Source organism: Callorhinchus milii, unplaced genomic scaffold (assembly GCF_018977255.1).
Source record: "Callorhinchus milii isolate IMCB2004 unplaced genomic scaffold, IMCB_Cmil_1.0 Scaffold3, whole genome shotgun sequence".
In the NCBI taxonomy this organism is placed as follows: domain Eukaryota; kingdom Metazoa; phylum Chordata; class Chondrichthyes; order Chimaeriformes; family Callorhinchidae; genus Callorhinchus; species Callorhinchus milii.
In genome coordinates, this window is record NW_024704744.1 from 52108263 (window position 1) to 52114281 (window position 6019).

Sequence of the window (6019 nt, forward strand, 5' to 3'; positions counted from 1 at the left end):
CATTCAAAATGGGTTGGGGGGTGGAGAGAGGGGGAGGCTAGGTGCCGCAGTGATTGTTGGAGTCATTTTTAAAACTGCCACCTTGTAATCTGTAAATATCATAGATGAACCTATTCCCGAATCATCGCTGAGCTTTCAAAAATTCCATTGTGTCATTATCTGTCACGTAATTGAATATCTCTGGTAACTGGTGCACGGCTGATCTGTCTCAGTGACATCTAATTTCAGGTAAATCATCTATTATGTGACGTTGCTCAGACGTGACATTTTAAATATTGCTTCAGGGTCAGGTTTAGTGAGTTCTGTCAGAAGCTTCTGAGTGCACCAGCTACCAGAGACATTCCATATGAGGCCCAGGGTCAAGCCTTACCAGGAGGATGATTTATTAATCTTGCAGTAGTAATGCTGGGACAGAAGAGGAGAGAGGACCTGATTGCATGTAAAATGCTAATGGAATGCTATCTATGGGAATGATGCTGCAAGCTGGGGTAGACCCTGTTCCAGGTCAGTGCTGATCACAAATGCTTTGGCTTGCTCAAGTGCCACTCTTAGGAATGGTCCAACTCCCTGCACCATGGAATGATGGGTTGTGGGTCTCCATTAGCCATTTCCCCTCAGTGACCCTTTGATTTCAATCATTCCGTTGTGGGGATTCATCAAGTGGAGGTCTACGAGGTGGGAGGGAATAGTAAATAGTAATCTGGGTCCTATCATTTTCATAGAACATTTTACCTGCTCCACGGCTGGTGAAACAAGCTTACTCTTTCTCAATGGACAGCAGAGAAAAGAAAACAGCACTGATGCTCAGCTCAGGCAACATGTCACCGTTAGTAAGTAAGGAGGTAAATGGAAGTCCAGAAACACCATGGCGTTAAACAGGAGCATCTGCTGTTGACTGACAGAAACATTGCTCTTCCAGAGCAGAGGTCAATGGACCTTCTACCAGGATACCTTATGAAGGAATTCCATTAAGAAAAACTGCAGATTAGACCTCATTACGTGATGTTATTATCACTTTTATGTTATGAAATTCACTGTCCTGTCCAACTATGTTTTGGACAGTCACTAGACTTTGCAGTGTATTCTGTAAAGCGCTTTGAGACATCTAGTGGATGTGATAAGGTGCTATATCAAATGTAAGTATTATTATTTATTATATAATTCTTTATTATTATTTATTAATAATTATTTATTATTATATAACTAGGATTTGGGCTCAAACACACAAGGCCTATGAGGCACTTGGAGGTCAACCATGAACAGCACTGCTCTGGGCAGTGTATTCCCATCAATTTGGGTTATGAAGCAAAATTATATCATCTTGTCAGTATGTGTTTTGGATCTGTCAGCATTGGCTGAACGACTGCATTGTTTTTGCACATTAAATAGATGTGGGTATAATTAACAGCATCTGAGAGAGAAAGTTAGGTTAAAGTTTCCTTAAAGTGCCCTTTCATCAGTCCCAGGTCATTGGACTATTACTGCTACTAGTGTGCATGACCAGCATTGAGCCTTGGTGACATCCACGCTAACCAACCACATGCAGTGTCCCAGGTGCCCTGAGCCTCAAGGAACGATCAGCCCTATATTGTCTGCCACACAAGGTGTGTCTCAGACGCCCATGAAGCCGCCTCCAGATTTGGTCTGGCCTCGAGCTGTGGAACGTCTGATCAGCAAGTCCAACAACCCAGTACACAGACAAACGTTGGTACACCTGCCAGACATGTCCGAAGAATGAGTGATGCCTCCGCTATGTCACTGCACACATTGGGTAAACCAGTCTGAGCCAACGCTATGTCGTTCCCAACATGATTGAAACCAGCGTATTCTGAGAATTCTCCACTGGCACCACATGTGAAATGCTTGAAGAACGTCCGAATCTCTCTTCAGCAGTGTCCACATCTCCAAACTGTATATAAGCACCGACATCACACAGCTCTGTAAATACACAAGCTTTATAGCCAGGGATAGGCATCACTTCCTCCAGACTTAGACAAGTTAAAATCTCCCAAAAAGATATAATTCTGAACCTTTTCCCTAAAACTCAAGATTATCAAGCAAAACACCATGTTAGTCTGCCATCCCAATCTGTATTCAAACGTGACCAGATGTACTCCAAAGGTAATCCAATATTCTAAGAAAAAATCAAATCCATCCCAATGCTTGTTAATTTTGTGCTCATCATCTCTAGTTCTGTGATCAGAGTTCAAGATAAATAATCTAAATTATTCACACTTCTCATTATTTTAAAAGACAAGATTATCCCCATCTCAATGTCCCTTTCTTCATCAAAAATCAGTTCTAATCTGCGAGTGTGTTTGTTTGTCCCTGAATCATTCTGGGCATTAAAACGATGATTCTATGTAATATTAATTACTGTGAAACCCTTTTGAGACATTGCATGAATATGTTCTTTATTTCTTCTCTGAAACCTTCCATTTTCCTTTGATGAGCAGAGGTTTCTCAAAAAAATGAGATATTCTAAATATAAGCCTCATACTCAGGGTTAAAATGATCATTTTTGATTTGCCTTGTTAGTAAGAACTTTACAATTGCTAATAGCTTTGCTCATGCTCCTGGCACATGGGCCTGCCTGGAGCTCTGTTTTCTCCACAATCATCAATCCAGCTCTGTATTTGGCAGATACAAGTTGTGCTCATTACCAATACTCTGCCCTCCAATTTTGTAACCGCATGTGTTTAGATAGCTGCCAGATTAAGGCTGCTGATTTATTCAGTTTCAATTCTGAACCTCTGAATATGCAGAAGAACCTCACTAATCCAGTCACTCAAGGGATTGGGCAAAAGTGACCAATTTAGTGAAGTGACCTGATTACTGAAACAGGTCGGGTGATTCAGGTCACTGATGCAATGTTAAGGGTATTGATAATGGACAAAGGTGACGAGCATTTAACTTTGCAATCTCATTAAAATAAAGGCATTGTCACATTTAAAACAAAAGCTGTCATGTTTTCAGCCGAGCTTTTGAGAATGTATCCAATTTGTGATCTGCCAACGCCATAGATCACAGCTAACTGTGTGTGACTTTCGCCCTTACTGTTTTTGATTAAGTCCACTCTCTCGTGTAAGGACAACTCCTTCCGTGGTGGTATGTTTACAACACCTGTCAACAGTCACTAAATCAAAACAAACAATGTACATACAAACCATATGCTCTGAATACAGCACTGCCCAAGAACTGGCTGCAGGAGCTCAAGTTAGCCCGTGGGTGCCAGGCAAGTCGATTTTCCGCTCGCGCCACTTCTGTGATCCCAACACTCCCCGCACTGCGCATGCGCGACCGGAGCCCCCTCCTCCCACAGTAGCGTCAAGTAAACAGCGCGAGAAGTCCAAGGCCAAGCACACGGTGTACTGTACAGGTTAGTAGTGGGGGTGGGGTGTTTGTATCGGGTTTGAAGCGGAGGAGGGCGCTGTAGCGGCTGCGATCAATGACCATTGTCCTGAATAGTGAGGTGCCGGGTTTACTGAAGCAGACAGACAGCCTATCTTTCAACATTGACAATGAAACAAGACTGTGAAAATGTGCCCGCAATTGTGGCTGGATTACTGAGGTGACCCCAAACCGAGTTTCTCACAGCACTGTTGTATCTAAGGATTTCTGTACCTTTCCCAGGCTGGTAGTGCTGTGTTTTAATGTTTCGAGCATCACTTTGGCAAGTATCACAGAAAGAATACTACTGTGATGAGAGGATCGCTTGAATACTGTATTAATATATATTTAAACAATTATAAAAAATATTATTTCTCTACTGAGTTCTATTTCCCCTATTCTTTTCAATTTTCTATTTGATATTTTATTTTCTATTTTGTTTTTTTGCTTGTTTTCCTTTGCCTTGTCAATTTGTATATCCCAAACCAGTGGTTAACATTTGTTTTCTTCAGTTAGTCAAGAAACAAATGAGTTAAATTCAACTTTGTGAGTTATTAGAGTAGCAGGGTAACTTTTATGTATCTTCTTGAATGGCTTCTTTGTTACAAAAAGCAGAGAATAAAATGACAGTAAGGAAAACTCACTGAAAATAAATATCTCATCAGTGGATGGGGAAAAGTCCATAAAAACTTCCTACCAAAAATAAAAAGGAACAGTTCTGCAAACGGATTTGATTAAAAATGTGCTGAATAGCCTATTGTGTCAGTTTGGTTCAGTTGGTAGTGTGTTCACCTCCGAGTTGGGAATTTGAGCTCACGGTTTAGGTGTAATGACATTCCAGTCCAGTACTGGGAGTGCACCACATTGCTGGACAATGGTTGTGGATAAAAGTTCAAGTGGATGTTATCCCTACCCCCCACCCCCCTTAGATATTATATGAAGAGAGTTTCTAATTGCTCATTCAGCTCATGGCTTTTTGTGTTCCCTTGCTACGTGCACATTCCTGCCACCTTTGCCTATCGAAGTATTACTACAATTCATTGCGATACCTGTGAAGTAGTTTAAGGTGTTTCAACATAAAATGGCATAAATATGAAAGTTGCTCTTTCTAACAGGTTATTAAAATGGAAACATTTTGTTTTATCTTTGAACACTCTTGAGGATATTGGGATTGGAGTCCTTGTACTCCTATGAAGTTTGAGTACTATTTGTGCAATAATGGTCGCCTTCCATATCCGAAGATGGCCATTTACACAATGTTAACACCTGGATATGTTTATACCGTGTTACAAAAAGAAAGTGTCTGTGACAGATTAATGGCACGATACACAGTCGGATTGATCATGGATAAAAGTTGCTCATGACCTCAACAGTATTGATGGAGTCGTGTTAAAACAGATCAAAACAAAATATCCATGACAGTTTTCAGCAATATACATTGGCCCTTTAGATTTTTTTTAAGTTGCAAAACAATTGTAAAATTGCAGGCTATAAAATTCAGGGTGACTGGACAAAAGCAGTCAGTTAATTTTCCCGTAAACCTAATCAAAGTATTCTTATGCATTCTGCACACCACAATGGTCTCTGCCAGTGATATCTAATCATAGTACATTTGCCAAAGTAATTCTCTGGAGAGTACAACTGCAATCTACATCACTAGTCATGCCAGGTTGCTATTTGTCTTACCTGGTAAACAAATCACTGTGATGAAATTAATGACTGATAAAGGGGTTACCAGAACAAGGTTAGATAATGAATGAGCAGCGAAGAATATAAGCAAACGCTAACTTATTTGTGTAGCTGCTGCAGCATGAAGACAACACATTTATACAAAACCAGATGATTCCCTAATATTTGTGTAAAAACGTATCAGTTGTCTGATATGTCTAAAATGAAGTGCATCTGTTCACCACTGGGTGCTCAGAGGAAACCAGTCTGTACGATTTGAATAAATTGTGGAGCTTTCTATAAATCCCCAGTATTGGACTACAGTACGGGAAACATAAATTTTTAATTTGCTATGGTATAGAATGCTTGAAGCTGGCATCAAAAGTGTCCATTCCCAACATAACCAATCCTTGCCTTGAAGTTTAGATCAGTTAGATCATAGCTCTTTCATTTGATGAGGCTTATCATTTTAATGATTCAGTCGTTGAGATGTCTCAAAGCACTTCACAGAATACATTGTAAAGTGGAGTACCTATGTATTGTGGGCTTAACTCAGCAGACAAGTTATTTTAGTAGCATTAAAATATAAGTATATAATGCAACTGAGATGAAGAGCTCACCACTGTTGAGGAAATGAACCTTTTCCTTTAGTGCTGTAATCAGCCCCAACTCATGGGCATGAGGAATACTCATTATTTCTACTACAACTGGAACAAAGGCATAGCTTTTCCTTGGATTTGAGTGATGACTAACAAACAATTAGCTTTTCTCACATTAGTATAGACAAGAAAATCAAGTACACGTTAGCTAAACCTGCATTTTGTATCAAATTAGATCTGTTAAAAACTCAAGGCATTGCTTTCAGATAATGTGAGAACCTTAAATATACTAAATAAACTGCACAAGTATATTTTATATATACACACACATATACATATATATATCAGCTTTTAAAAAAGTA